This window comes from Musa acuminata, unplaced genomic scaffold (assembly GCF_036884655.1).
Source record: "Musa acuminata AAA Group cultivar baxijiao unplaced genomic scaffold, Cavendish_Baxijiao_AAA HiC_scaffold_1139, whole genome shotgun sequence".
In the NCBI taxonomy this organism is placed as follows: Eukaryota; Viridiplantae; Streptophyta; class Magnoliopsida; order Zingiberales; family Musaceae; genus Musa; species Musa acuminata.
Window position 1 is genome coordinate 1,969,126 of NW_027021351.1, and position 16,184 is coordinate 1,985,309.

Below are 16,184 nucleotides of genomic sequence, written 5' to 3' on the forward strand. Positions count from 1 at the left end.
AAACCTGGAGGATGTTTCTTGTGCGGAGGACCGCACATGGTGAGGGAGTGCCTACAAAAACAGGCACTCAATGCTTTGACGACTTCCATCCACCCCCCCCGATCGGAAAAGGGCAAAGCTGTTGCTCTTAGTTCGAGCAGTTCTAAATCCAGCAGCGACGACGAGGAGTCGCAAGGACCCCGAATGGGAGCAATGCGTTTGTTGAACGCTATGCGGGGTCAAGTGGGGGAGAACTGCTAGTCATAGGTGCCCAGCAAGCCAATCACATGAGTGATGGCACGTGTGACTTGATACAGAATCTTTTTGCTTATTATATTTTGGCGTATATCACTTTATAACTATTGCATAAATGCATACATATATTGTGATGTCCTTGGATTTGTGCAATGGGAATCGGATCGTGATGAGATCACGATAATGAGATCGATTCACCTTTAAACACATATCCTAAATAATCCCGGTCATAGGTTACTCGAGAGGGACATCGTGATAACCGGATAGACTGGTGTGCTGTATACCCGTCCATATGATGGATGCAACTGGTCTCATAGCTGCTCGTGTAGGGACACTAGGGATACAATACAGGTGCTCATTGGAGAATGAGTTCACTGATTGATCCGCTTACGGAATGCTGGATGGTTGATGATGCCTTATTGTCAGACAGCGATTCCGTAGTCCTAGTGGTGTATCTGGTCCTTAGACTTGAGACACCAAGGATGTCCTGTATGAGTGCTCCACTCTTTGATACCAGACTTATAGGTTTGGCTGTCCCAGATCTAGTACAGCTGGTCATTGGGAGTGGTAGTCGACCTTACGAGGGCTATTGAGTGTCGATAGAGGATCATCCACTCTCGGCGTCATGAGAGGAATATCCCATGTGTTCTTGCTCAGACAAATCCCTGGCCAGGGTCATTCGGGTTGAGAGAGAAAGAGTTCTCCGGGAGAATCCGATTAGAGCGAGACTCGAGTAGAAACCGTATGGGTCTGACAGCACCATGCTCGATATACGGTCTCTGGGATATTAGATGGATGAGGGACTATAGGTACATGGTAACAGAGGACAGACAGGTCCAATGGATTAGATTCCCCTGTATCGTCTGGGGACTACGGCGTAGTGGCCTAGTACGTCCGTAGTCGATGAGTCGAGTGAATTATTACAGAGATAATAATTCACTAAGTTAGAAGGAGTTCTGACATGTATGACTCACGACCAGCTCGATATTGGGCCTAGAGGGTCACACACATATGGTAGGCATTGCGATGAGTAGAGGTTCGGATATGAGATATCCGACGGAGCCCTTATCTTATTGGATGCAGATCCAATACCCACTAGGGGAGGACCCATTAGGGTTTGACAGGGGACCTCTATAAATAGGAGGGATTCAGAGTCTCATAGGCTAGAGTCTTTGCTTGCCTTTCCTATTCTCCTCTCCCTCTCCACCTCAGAGTAGGCCTGGAGTTTTGAGGAGCGTCGTCGCAACTCTGCTGTGTGGATCACCACTAGAGAGGAGGATGCTTGACCTCCTTCACCCTCTCCTAAGGATCTGCAAGAAAACAGGGATATACGATCTCCCTAGGTAACACAATCTCTATACGCAGTTTTGTGTTTCGCGGATTTTGCGCATCAATCTTCGCACGACGACGAACATCTTTTTGGGAATCGGGGATTTTGTTTTCTTGTTCTTCCGCTGCGCATGTGATGTCGCCCCCAAGATTTCCCAACAGTGGTATCAGAGTCAGGTTGTTCGTGCGAATGATTGGTTTTGAACTGCGTGTGTTGTGTTTAGGAAGAATTTTGACGTCAAAATCGTTGACGCAAAAGCGAGAAAGGGCAGCAACAGTTGCTGCCCTTGATCTGCGTGCGTGAAGCGCAGCCGAAGGCGGGCAGCACAGGGGCTGCGTCTGCAGCAGCCGGCCGGCGGCCTGCTTGCAGCAGGCTTGCTACCGGCGGGGCTGGCAGCCCACGGGCAGAGGCGCCGTAGGGCAGCGACGCCTGCCGTCGCTACTCCCGCGGGCGAAACCCCCCCCACAGGGGCGGCCGCCCGGCGGGACAGCACCGCCTGCGGAGGCAGCGGCGCCCGAAGGGGGTGCCCACCCGCAGCGGCATCGCCGCCAGCGGGCGTGCCGCCTACAGGCGAGGGCAGTGCCCTCGCACCGCCGCACAGGCCGCCGCCGGCTGGGTGGCGGCGACGGCAGCAGCGAAAGGGGGAAAGGGCATTAGGGTTTTGTGGGCAAAAGATAGTTTTGCCCCTCGGAATTTGAGAAATTCCAGTTTCTATCTTTTGTCCAAATTACGAAAATACCTCTATAAATTCTGAAATTCCCTACATGTCCCTGATTTCAAAAAAATTAATTAATTAAAAGGTTTCGTTGATTATTATTTTTATTATTATCTAGTAGTCCTACAAGATGATGATTATTTATACATATGATGTATGATGTGTGGACGGATGATCATGGACCATGTGATGTGTGTACTTGTGATTATTATTATTGAGGTCTGCGAGCCTCCATTATATTTCTCGTTTATTGTCGGGCCTGCGTGCCTATGATTAAGTTGTAATCACATGAGGAGGCGCAAAGGGAGCGTGGATGCGATAGCGGGACCCACGAGACGGACGATCGTGATGCATGGAGATGCATCAAGATGTCGACGGAACCGAAGATGTCGACGGAACCGACGAGGACGAGATGGACGATCACAGGGCATGGAGATGCACCGTTGCACACATAGATCTTGATGTGAGTGATTAGGCCTACTGGCTCTGGCCTAATCATATTAGGTTATGGTCCATGATCATCTGGTGTGATTGCTTATACACATACTAGATAAGTATATATATTTGCATGCGATGTAGATATATATTAAATATGTATATGTGTGACATGTCATATTAGGAGACAAAATCTTAGAAACATCTCTCGATAATATTAAGTCGGTAAACGTGAGGCAATTAGATTGACCCACGTGACCTTCCATCGTTATAAGTAGGAACCGATTCCCGGTGTAGGTTGAGTTGGTCGAGTCCCTCGAGACTCACCTATATCGCGATTCGCTATCTTGCTTACGACATAGAGATGTCACCGGTGACCTGAGGGCATGGTATACTTGGTCGAGTCCCTCGAGGGTATATCATCAAATCAGACTTATCTTGTAACGAAGGTGTTGACTTAACCGAGCATCATGGTTGGTCGAGTCCCTCGAGGCCATGGTGATTCGGAGGCCGAACAGGACGGGAATCACAAGGAGTTGTGATTGGTAAGAGTTGCCTATCTTTTAGGCTTAGTGTGATTGGTCGAGTCCCTCGAGGTTACACTAAGACGCTGATTGGATCCTGATCCCCACTAGAAGTCTGCCGGAAACTTCTGTTTCATGTGCTGAGGGTGTCGCGTGACTCGTTAGTAAAATAGTGGGAGCATATTAAGATAGAAGTCCATATCTTGATAGTTTATTTCTTGCAAAATCTGCATGTTATTCATTTCTGCTGCATATTTATTTTTAGAAAATGTCGCTTTCAAATCCCTTACGTGGCATACTTGATGTCAACCGCCTCACTGGTCCAAATTATACGGATTGGCTCCGTAACTTGAGAATTGTTCTCACAGCGGAGAAAATCGTGTACGTCCTTGATACAGTGATGCCTACGCCCGAAGAAGGGGCAAGCGAGGATGAGATCGCTCGCTACATGAAGTACATTGATGACTCCACTCTTGCTCAGTGCTATATGTTGGGCTCTATGACTCCAGAGTTACAGAGACAACATGAAAAGATGGATGCCAGATCTATTCTCCTACATGTCTGCAAATTGTTTGAGGAACAGGGAAGGACTCAACGATATGAGATATCTAAGAGCCTCTTCCGTGGTAGGATGACTGAGGGGACACTGGTTTAGAACCATGTCCTAAAGATGATTGAGTGGATAGAGAAACTCACAGGTCTAGGAATGGTCCTAGAGGATAACTTGTGTGTGGACATTGTACTTTAGTCCCTACCAGATTCCTTTTCATAGTTCATAATGGATTTTAATATGAACAAGCTTGAGGTGACTCTCCCAGAGCTCCTCAATATGTTGAGGGAGGCAGAGAGTACTATTAAGAAAGAGAAGCCAGTTCTCTACACTGGTGAGACCAGAAAGAAAAGGAAAGCAGAAAGGTCCCTTAAGAAGGGAAAGGGCAAGGGCAAACTAGGTAAAGCAAAGGTTGCTAAGAAAGACCCTGCAAAGGACAAAGGCCAGTGCTTCCACTATGGTAAAGATGGGCACTGGAAGAGGAACTGCAAAGAGTACCTTGCAGAAAGGGCGAAACAAGAAGCTTGGTGAAGCTTCAGGTATATTCATGATCAATATCCAATTGGCAGATTTTTGTGATAATGCATTGGTATTGGATACCAATATTGCTTATCACATCTACAATTTATTGTAAATTCTAGCAAAGCCAAGGGGAGATTGACGAGAGGAATATTGCATAAAGGTTTGTTTATGCAAGACACTACTCCACATATCATGAATGTAAGTGTCCAAAAGGAAACGAGATGAGTTGAACAGTGCATACCTGTGGCATTGTAGGCTAGGTCACATCCATGAAAGAATGATTCAAAAGTTGCTAAATGATGGATATCTAGATCCATTCGACTATGTGTCATATGCAACTTGTGAGCCTTGCATTCGTGGAAAACTGACCAAATCTCCATTTAGTGGAACTGGAGAGAGAGCCACTGAGTTATTGGAACTCATACATAGTGATGTATGTGGACCCATGTCAACTCATGCCATTGGAGGTTACTCCTACTTTATTACATTTACTGATGATTTCTCGAGGACCAAAAGGTCTTTGTAGCTAAGAGAGCAGTGTTCCTTAAGAAGGAACACATTCTTGGCGGAGACAGTGGGAGAATGATAGAGTTGAGCGAGGTTGGAGAACCAAGCTCAAGCACCACTCTATAGCCCGAGTCTGTTCAGGTACCTAATACACAAGTATCAACTTTACGCAGGTCTAATAGAGTATCCCATCCTCCTGAGAGATATGTGGGACATATTAGAGCAGAGGATGTAGAGGATATTGATCCTCAGACCTACGAGGAGGCTATTATGAGTATAGACTCCGGGAAGTGGCAAGAAGCCATGAATTCTGAGATGGATTCTATGTACTCCAATAAGGTTTGGAACCTAGTTGATGCGCCCGAAGGTATTGTACCCATCGGTTGCAAGTGGATCTTTAAGAAAAAAATCAGAGTAGATGGAAAGGTAGAGACATATAAAGCAAGGCTAGTGGCTAAGGGGTATCGTCAAAGGCAAGGTGTTGACTACGACGAAACTTTCTCACCCGTAGCAATGCTAAAATCCATCAGAATTCTATTGGATATTGCAGCACACTATGATTATGAGATCTGGCAGATGGATGTGAAAACCGCATTCCTCAACGGGAACCTCGAGGAGGTGTATATGATGCAACCTGAGGGATTCGTGTCCAAGAACTGCCCAGATAAGGTGTGTAGGTTGCTTAGATCCATTTATGGACTAAAGCAAGCTTCCCGAAGTTGGAACATAAGATTTGATGAGGCAATCAGATCTTATGACTTCGTTAAGAACGAAGATGAGCCTTGTGTATACAGAAAGGTAAGTGGGAGCGCTATCACCTTTTTGGTATTATATGTGGATGACATCCTCATCATTGGGAATGACATAGGAATGTTATCCACAGTAAAGGCTTGGTTATCTAGACACTTCTCCATGAAGGACTTAGGGGAAGCATCTTATATCTTGGGGATTAGAATCTATAGAGATAGATCCAAAAGGATGCTTGACTTGTCCTAGTCCACGTACATAGAAACCATTGTCAAAATGTTTGGCATTGAAAATTCTAAGAAAGGGCGAACATGGATATGATACCTTATGCCTCAGCAATAGGGTCTATCATGTATGCCATGCTATGTACTAGGCCTGATATAGCGCATGCTCTTAGTGTCACGAGCAGGTATCAGGCGGATCCAGGCTTGGAGCACTGGAAAGCAGTAAAGTGTATCCTTATGTACTTGAGAAGGACTAAGGATCTTTTACTAATATATGGAGGTAATAGCCTTAAGGTTGAAGGCTACACTAACTCAAGTTTTCAGTCTGATGTCGATGATAGCAAGTCAAATTCAGGATATGTGTATACCTTGAATGAAGGAGCAGTGTGCTGGAAGAGTTCCAAGCAAGATACCACTGCTGACTCGACCACAGAGGCGGAGTACATTGCTGCATTAGATGTAGCAAAGGAGGGAGTCTGGGTGAAGAAGTTCATCACAGATTTGGGAGTCGTGCTGGGTAGCGAGGAGCCGATCTCCTTATATTACGATAATAACAGGGCGATTACTCAAATAAGGGAACCCGGGTCTCATCAGAAGTGTTCTGAGGAGGTTCCAACTTATCAGAGAGATCGTAACTCGAGGATATGTAGCAGTGGAAAGAGTTTCATCCGAAGATAACATTGCAGATCCACTGACAAAGCCGTTGTCTCATTTTGTCTTTGAGCATCACAGGGGTCTGATGGGGATCAGACACAAAGGTGATTGGCTTTAGGTCAAGTGGGAGATTGCTAGTCATAAGTGCCCAGCAAGCCAATCACGTGAGTGATGGCACGTGTGACTTATATAGAATCTTTTTGCTTATTATATTTTGGCGTATATCACTTTATAACTATTGCATAAATGCATACATATATTGTGATGTCCTTGCTGGCAGCCCGCGGGCAGCACAGGGGCTGCGTCTGCAGCAGCCGGCCGGCGGCCTGCTTGCAGCAGGCTTGCTACCGGCGGGGCTGGCAGCCCACGGGCAGAGGCGCCGTAGGGCAGCGACGCCTGCCGTCGCTACTCCCGCGGGCGAAACTCCCCCCACAGGGGCGGCCGCCCGGCGGGACAGCACCGCCTGCGGAGGCAGCGGCGCCCGAAGGGGGCGCCCACCCGTAGCGGCATCGCCGCCAGCGGGCGTGCTGCCTGCAGGCGAGGGCAGTGCCCTCGCCCCGCCGCACAGGCCGCCGCCGGCAAGGTGGCGGCGGCGGCAGCAGCGAAAAGGGGAAAAGGCATTAGGGTTTTCTGGAAAAAGACAATTTTGCCCCTCGAAATTTGAGAAATTTCAGTTTCTGTCTTTTGTCCAAATTATGAAAATACCCTTAGGAATTGAGAAATTCCCTACATGTCCCTGATTTCAGAAAAATATTAATTAATTAAAAGGTTTAGTTGATTATTATTTTTATTATTATCTAGTAGTCCTACATGATGATGATTATTTATAAATGTGATGTATGATGTGTGGACGGATGATCATGGACCGTGTGATGTGTGTACTTGTGATTATTATTATTGAGGTCTGCGAACCTCCATTATATTTCTCGTTTATTGTCGGGCCTGCGTGCCTATGATTAAGTTGTAATCACATGAGGAGGCGCAGCGGGAGCGTGGATGCGATAGCGGGACCCACGAAACGGACGATCGTGATGCATGGAGATGCATCAAGATGTCGACGGAACCGACAAGGACGAGATGGACGATCACGGGGCATGGAGATGCACCGTTGCACACATAGATCTTGATGTGAGTGATTAGGACTACTGGCTCGGGCCTAATCATATTAGGTTGTGGTCCATGATCATCTGATGTGATTGCTTATACATATACTAGATATGTATATATATTTGCATGCGATGTAGATATATATTAAATATGTATATGTGTGACATGTCATATTAGGAGACCAAATTATAGAAACATCTCTCGATAATATTAAGTCGGTAAACGTGAGGCAATTAGATTGACCCACGTGGCCTTCCATCGTTATGAGTAGGAACCGATTCCCGGTGTAGGTTGAGTTGGTCGAGTCCCTCGAGACTCACCTATATCGCGATTCGCTATCTTGCTTACGACATAGAGATGTCACCGGTGACCTGAGGGCATGGTATACTTGGTCGAGTCCCTCGAGGGTATATCATCAAATCAGACTTATCTTGTAACGAAGGTGTTGACTTAACCGAGCATCATGGTTGGTCGAGTCCCTCGAGGCCATGGTGATTCGGAGGCCGAACAGGACAGGAATCACAAGGAGTTGTGATTGGTAAGAGTTGCATACCTTTTAGGCTTAGTGTGATTGGTCGAGTCCCTCGAGGTTACACTAAGACGTTGATTGGATCCTGATCCCCACTAGAAGTCTGCCGGAGACTTCCGTTTCACGTGCTGAGGGTGTCGCGTGACTCGTTAGTAAAATAGTGGGAGCATATTAAGATAGAAGTCCATATCTTGATAGTTTATTTCTTGCAAAATCTGCATGTTATTCATTTCTGCTACATCTTTATTTTCAAAAAATGTCGCTTTCAAATCCCTTACGTGGCATACTTGATGTCAACCGCCTCACTGGTCCAAATTATACGGATTGGCTCCGTAACTTGAGAATTGTTCTCACAGCGGAGAAAATCATGTACGTCCTTGATACAGTGATGCCTACGCCCGAAGAAGGGGCAAGCGAGGATGAGATCGCTCGCTACGTGAAGTACATTGATGACTCCACTCTTGCTCAGTGCTATATGTTGGGCTCTATGACTCCTGAGTTACAGAGACAACATGAAAAGATGGATGTCAGATCCATTCTCCTACATGTCCGTAAATTGTTTGAGGAACAGGGAAGGACTCAACGATATGAGATATCCAAGAGCCTTTTCCGCGCTAGGATGACTGAGGGGACACCGGTTCATAACCATGTCCTAAAGATGATTGAGTGGATAGAAAAACTCACAGGTCTAGGAATGGTCCTAGAGGATAACTTGTGTGTGGACGTTGTGCTTCAGTCCCTACCAGATTCCTTTTCACAGTTCATAATGAATTTTAATATGAACAAGCTTGAGGTGACTCTCCCAGAGCTCCTCAATATGTTGAGGGAGGCAGAGAGTACTATTAAGAAAGAGAAGCCAGTTCTCTACACTGGTGAGACCAGAAAGAAAAGGAAAGCAGAAAGGTCCCTTAAGAAGGGGAAGGGCAAGGGCATACCAGGTAAAGCAAAGGTTGCTAAGAAAGACCCAGTAAAGGACAAAGGCCAGTGCTTCCACTATGGTAAAGATGGGCACTGGAAGAGAAACTGCAAAGAGTACCTTGCAGAAAGGGCAAAACAAAAGCTTGATGAAGCTTCAGGTACATTCATGATCAGTCTCCATTTGTCAGACTCTTATGATAACACATGGGTATTGGATACCGGTAGTGCTTATCATATATGCAATTCGTTGCAGGTTCTGGCAAGGCCTAGGAGACTAGAGAGAGGCGAGATGGACCTCAAGATAGGTAATGGAGCAAAAGTTGCTGTATTAGCTGTTGGCGAGGTCGCCCTACATCTGCCTAGTGGAGCTTTTATTGCATTAGATGCATGTTATTTTGTTCCTTCTATTATCAAAAACATTATCTCCATTTCATGTTTAACAGTTAGTGGATATAAATTTGTTTTTGAGAACAATGGTTGTTCGATATTATTAGATGATAAGATCATCACGAAAGGAACATTGCATAATGGTTTATTTATGTTAGACACCACTCCACATATCATGAATGTAAATGTGTCCAAAAGGAAACGAGATGAGTTGAACAGTGCATACCTGTGGCATTGTAGGCTAGGTCACATCCATGAAAGAAGGATTCAAAAGTTGCTAAATGATGGATATCTAGATCCATTCGACTATGTGTCATATGCAACTTGTGAGCCTTGCATTCGTGGAAAACTGACCAAATCTCCATTTAGTGGAACTGGAGAGAGAGCCACTGAGTTATTGGAACTCATACATAGTGATGTATGTGGACCCATGTCAACTCATGCCATTGGAGGTTACTCCTACTTTATTACATTTACTGATGATTTCTCAAGGTATGGATATGTGTACTTAATGAAGTACAAGTCCGAGGCCTTTGAGAAATTCAGAGAGTATAGGAATGAGGTGGAGAACCAAACTGGAAAGAGTATCAAAACTCTTCGATCAGATCGAGGAGGTGAGTACTTAAGTACAGAGTTTACTCAGTTCCTCAAGGACCATGGGATATTATCCCAATGGACACCTCCTTATACACCTCATCTCAATGGTGTCTCTGAAAGGAGAAATCGTACGTTATTAGATATGGTACGGTCCATGATGAGTTTCGCTGACCTACCCATCTCGTTCTGGGGATATGCCCTAGAAATCGCAGCTTACCTTCTGAACAGAATTCCAACTAAGTCGGTAGTGTCTACACCATATGAGATATGGAAAGGGAAGAAGCCTGATCTTAAGGTTGTTAAGATTTGGGGTTGCCCTACCCACATTAAAAGACACAACCCCGACAAGTTAGAATCAAGGACAGAGCGATGCAAATTTGTGGGATACCCCAAGGAAACTTGTGGGTATTATTTCTATCATCTCGAGGACCAAAAGGTCTTTGTAGCTAAGAGAGCAGTGTTCCTTAAGAAGGAACACATTCTTGGCGGAGACAGTGGGAGAATGATAGAGTTGAGCGAGGTTGGAGAACCAAGCTCAAGCACCACTCTACAGCCCGAGTCTGTTCAGGTACCTAATACACAAGTATCAACTTTACGCAGGTTTGATAGAGTATCCCATCCTCTTGAGAGATATGTGGGACATATTAGAGGAGAGGATGTAGAGGTTATTGATCCTCAGACCTACGAGGAGGCTATTATGAGTATAGACTCCGGGAAGTGGCAAGAAGCCATGAATTTTGAGATGGATTCTATGTACTCCAATAAGGTTTGGAACCTAGTTGATGCGCCCGAAGGTATTGTACCCATCGGTTGCAAGTGGATCTTTAAGAAAAAGATCGGAGTAGATGGAAAGGTAGAGACCTATAAAGCAAGGCTAGTGGCTAAGGGGTATCGTCAAAGGCAAGGTGTTGACTACGACGAAACTTTCTCACCCGTAGCAATGCTAAAATCCATCAGAATTCTATTGGCTATTGCAGCACACTATGATTATGAGATCTGGCAGATGGATGTGAAAACCGCATTCCTCAACGGAAACCTCGAGGAGGAGGTGTATATGATGCAACCTGAGGGATTCGTGTCCAAGAACTGCCCAGATAAGGTGTGTAGGTTGCTTAGATCCATTTATGGACTAAAGCAAGCTTTCCGAAGTTGGAACATAAGATTTGATGAGGCAATCAGATCTTATGACTTCGTTAAGAACGAAGATGAGCCTTGTGTATACAGGAAGGTAAGTGGGAGCGCTATCACCTTTTTGGTGTTATCTGTGGATGACATCCTCATCATTGGGAATGACGTAGGAATGCTATCCACAGTAAAGACTTGGTTATCTAGACACTTCTCCATAAAGGACTTAGGGGAAGCATCCTATATCTTGGGGATTAGAATCTATAGAGATAGATCCAAAAGGATGCTTGGCTTGTCCCAGTCCAGGTACATAGAAACCATTGTCAAAAGGTTTAGCATGGAAAATTCCAAGAGAGGTCTCATACCGATGAGACATGGGATATCGCTTTCTACGAGTATGTCCCCAAAGACTCCAGAAGAAAGGGCAAACATGAATATGATACCTTATGCCTCAGCAATAGGGTCTATCATTTATGTCATGCTATGTACTAGGCCTGATATAGCGCATGCTCTGAGTGTCACGAGCAGGTATCAGGCGGATCCAGGCTTGGAGCACTGGAAAGCAGTAAAGTGTATCCTTAAGTACTTGAGAAGGACTAAGGATCTTTTACTAGTATATGGAGGAAATAACCTTAAGATTGAAGGCTACACTGACTCAAGTTTTCAGTCTGATGTCGATGATAGCAAGTCGAATTCAGGGTATGTGTACACCTTGAATGGAGGAGCAGTGTGCTGGAAGAGTTCCAAGCAAGATACTACTACTGACTCGACCACAGAGGCGGAGTACATTGCTGCATTAGATGTAGCAAAGGAGGGAGTCTGGGTGAAGAAGTTCATCACAGATTTGGGAGTCGTGCCGGGTAGCGAGGAGCCGATCTCCTTATATTGCGACAACTATGGGGCGATTACTCAAATAAGGGAACCCGGGTCTCATCAGAAGTGTTCTGAGGAGGTTCCAACTTATCAGAGAGATCGTAACCCGAGGATATGTAGTAGTGGAAAGAGTTCTATCCGAAGATAACATTGCAGATCCACTGACAAAGTCGTTGTCTCAGTTTGTCTTTGAGCGTCACAGGGGTCTGATGGGGATCAGACACATAGGTGATTGGCTTTAGGTCAAGTGGGAGATTGCTAGTCATAGGTGCCCAACAAGCCAATCACGTGAGTGATGGCACGTATGACTTGATACAGAATCTTTTTGCTTATTATATTTTGGCGTATATCACTTTATAACTATTGCATAAATGCATACATATATTGTGATGTCCTTGGATTTGTGAAATGGGAATCGGATCGTGATGAGATCACGATAATGAGATCGATTCACCTTTAAACACATATCCTAAATAATCCCGGTCATAGGTTACTCGAGAGGGACATCGTGATAACCGGATAGACTGGTGTGCTGTATACCCGTTCATATGATGGATGCTGCTGGTCTCATAGCTGCTCGTGTAGGGACACTAGGGATACAGTACAGGTGCTCATTGGAGAATGAGTTCACTGATTGATCCGCTTACGGAATGCTGGATGGTTGATGATGCCTTATTGTCAGACAGCGATTCCGTAGTCCTAGTGGTGTATCTGGTCCTTAGACTTGAGACACCAAGGATGTCATGTATGAGTGCTCCACTCTTTGATACCAGACTTATAGGTTTGGCTGTCCCAGATCTAGTACAGCTGGTCATTGGGAGTGGTAGTCGACCTTACGAGGGCTATTGAGTGTCGATAGAGGATCATCCACTCTTGGCGTCATGAGAGGAATATCCCATGTGTTGTTGCTCAGACAAATCCCTGGCCAGGGTCATTCGGGTTGAGAGAGAAAGAGTTCTCCGGGAGAATCCGATTAAAGCGAGACTCGAGTAGAAACCGTATGGGTCTGACAACACCATGCTCGATATACGGTCTCTGGGATATTAGATGGATGAGGGATTATAGGTACACGGTAACTGAGGACAAACAGGTCCAATGGATTGGATTCCCCTGTATCGTCTGGGGACTACGGCGTAGTGGCCTAGTATGTCCGTAGTCGATGAGTTGAGTGAATTATTACAGAGATAATAATTCACTAAGTTAGAAGGAGTTCTGACAGGTATGACTCACGACCAGCTCGATATTGGGCCTAGAGGGTCACACACATATGGTAGGCATTGCGATGAGTAGAGGTTCGGATATGAGATATCCGACGTCGTCCTTGTCTTATTGGATGCAGATCCAATACCCACTAGGGAAGGACCCATTAGGGTTTGACACGGGATCTCTATAAATAGGAGGGATTCACAGCCTCATAGGCTAGAGCCTTTGCTTGCCTTTCCTATTCTCCTCTTCCTCTCCACCTCAGAGCAGGCCTGGAGTCTTGAGGAGCGTCGTCGCAACCCTGCTGTGTGGATCACCGCTAGAGAGGAGGACACTTGACCTCCTTTACCCTCTCCTAAGGATCTGCAAGGAAACAGGGATATACGATCTCCCTAGGTAACACAATCTACTCTATACGCAGTTTTATGTTTCGCGGATTTTTACGCACCAATCTTCGCACGACGACGAACATCTTTTTGGGAATCGTAGATTTTGTTTTCTTGTTCTTCCGCTGCACATGTGATGTCGCCCCCAAGATTTCCCAACACCTATGACTAGCAAAGGCGACGAAGCGAAGACTACCTGTGTGATCAGGTATGGAGCGTTTGAGTTTTTGGTGATGCCTTTTGGCTTAACCAACACTCCGGCCACATTCTGCACTCTCATGAACCAGCTATTCAAGGAGTATTTGGATAAGTTCATGGTCATCTACTTGGACGATATCGTCGTCTACAGCCAAACGCTCGAGGAGCACGTCAAACATCTTCGGACGATTTTCAAGGTTCTCAGGGAGAACACTTTGTTCGTGTAAAGGGAGAAATGCTACTTTGCTCAAACTGAGATATTATTCTTGGGACATCGAATTGGTGATGGCTCCATTCGGATGGATAAGTCGAAGGTGCAAGCGGTTGCGGAATGGCGAACTCCAAAGAAGGTGCCAGAGTTGAGATCCTTCCTTGGTTTCGTCAATTATTATTGACACTTCATAGCGGGATATTCGAAGCGTGCAACCCCACTGACCGAGTTGCTGAAGAAGGAGCAGTCTTGGAAGTGGTCTGACAAATGTGAAATAGCATTCCAAGATCTGAAGGCTGCTGTTATGGAAGAACCAGTGCTCAAATTGCCAGACTATGGGGAGCTTTTTGAAGTCCATACAGATGCTTCGGACTTCACTATTGGGGGAGTACTCATGCAGGAGGGTCATCCGATGGCCTACGAGAGCCGAAAACTCAACGAGACCGAGCGGCAGTATCTAGTGCATGAGAAGGAGATGACAGTAGTGATCCACTATCTACGAGTTTGGCGACACTATCTCCTCGGATCGTGATTTGTGTTGAGGACGGACAACATCGCTCTGAGCTATTTCCAAACTCAGAAGAAGCTCTCCCCAAAGCAGGTGCGTTGGTAGGACTTCCTGGCTGAATTTGATATGGCAATGGAGTATAAGCCTGGGAAGGCAAATGTCATGGCCGATGCATTGAGTCGGAAGGTGGAGCGTATGAATGCCGCACAATTGGAGGGCGGAAACCAAGCAAGTCAGTTGCACTCCAACTTCCTTTCCAGAATCAGGGATGGACTGTATAGTGACCCCCAGGCAGTTATCCTGATGCAGCTCATCAAAGAAGGCAAGGCACGATGATTTTGGGTCCAAGAGGGACTCGTTTACATAAAAGGGAATAGGGTTTATGTTCCCCGAGTGGACAATTTGAGGCGTGAACTCTTAAAAGAGTGTCACGATTCCCTTTGGGCTGGACACCCAGGCATTCACAGGACGTTGGCTCTCGTGGAGAGGGCCTTCTACTGGCCGAAGATGGGGACCGATGTGAAGGAATATGTTTGAACATGCCTTACTTGCTAACAAGACAAGGTGGAGTAGCGAAAGCAGGTGGGACTTTTGGAGCCGTTGCCCGTACTAGAAAGGCCGTGGGAGAGCATTTCCTTGGATTTCATATCAAGCTTGCCACTTGTAGGGAGACTCGGATCGATACTCGTGGTGGTCGATCGATTTTCAAAGTATGCAACTTTCATTGCTGCTCCCCTACACTATTCAGCAGAGGAGGCGGCCAAGCTGATGATGAAAGATGTGGTGAAGTATTGGGGAGTCCCACATAATATCATTAGTGATCGAGATGCTCGGTTCCTGGGACGATTCTGGACCGAGCTATTCAAATTGTTGGGGTCGAAGTTATACTTCTCTACAAGCCTCCACCCCCAGACGGATGGCCAGACTAAAAGGATAAACTCGCTCCTGGAGCAATATCTCCGGCACTACGTGAGTGCCAACCAACGAGATTGGGTGAAGCTATTGGACATTGCCCAATTCTCCTACACCTTGCAGCGGATCTCTGCATCCGACAAGAGCCCCTTCGAGATCATCACAGGACAACAACCGTCGACTCCGCACACCATGGCAATTGGGTATACTAGGAGTAGTCCATCAGCCTATCATTTCGCAAAGGAGTGGCATCGAAATGCAGATATTGCGCGGGCTTACTTGGGGAAGGCGGCAAAAAGGATGAAGAAGTGGGCAGACTTGGGAAGGCGCCCGCAAGAGTTCAAAGTTGGCGATTTGGTGTTGGTAAAGCTCCAACCGGCATCACTCCAATTCTTTAGGAACGAAGTCCACAATGGATTGGTACGCAAGTATGAAGGGCTCTTCCCAATTATTAGCAGGGTAGGCAACGTCTCTTACAAGTTGCAGCTGCCGGCATGGTTCAAAATTCACAACGTTCTTCACGCCAGCAACCTAAAAGCTTACCACTCGAATCCGCAAGATGCTTCCTGAAGTGTTCCAACTCGACTACCTCCCATCACAACCTCCTACGAGAAGTGAGTTGAAACTATTCTAGCGGACCGCAAGATAAAGCTACCCAACGGAGCTGAGCAGACAGAGTACTTGGTGAAGTGGCGAAAGCTTCCCCGAACTGAAGCCAGTTGGGAGCCTGAAGACACCCTGCGACATGAAGAAGAAATCATCAACAACTACCAACATGCGTCGATAGT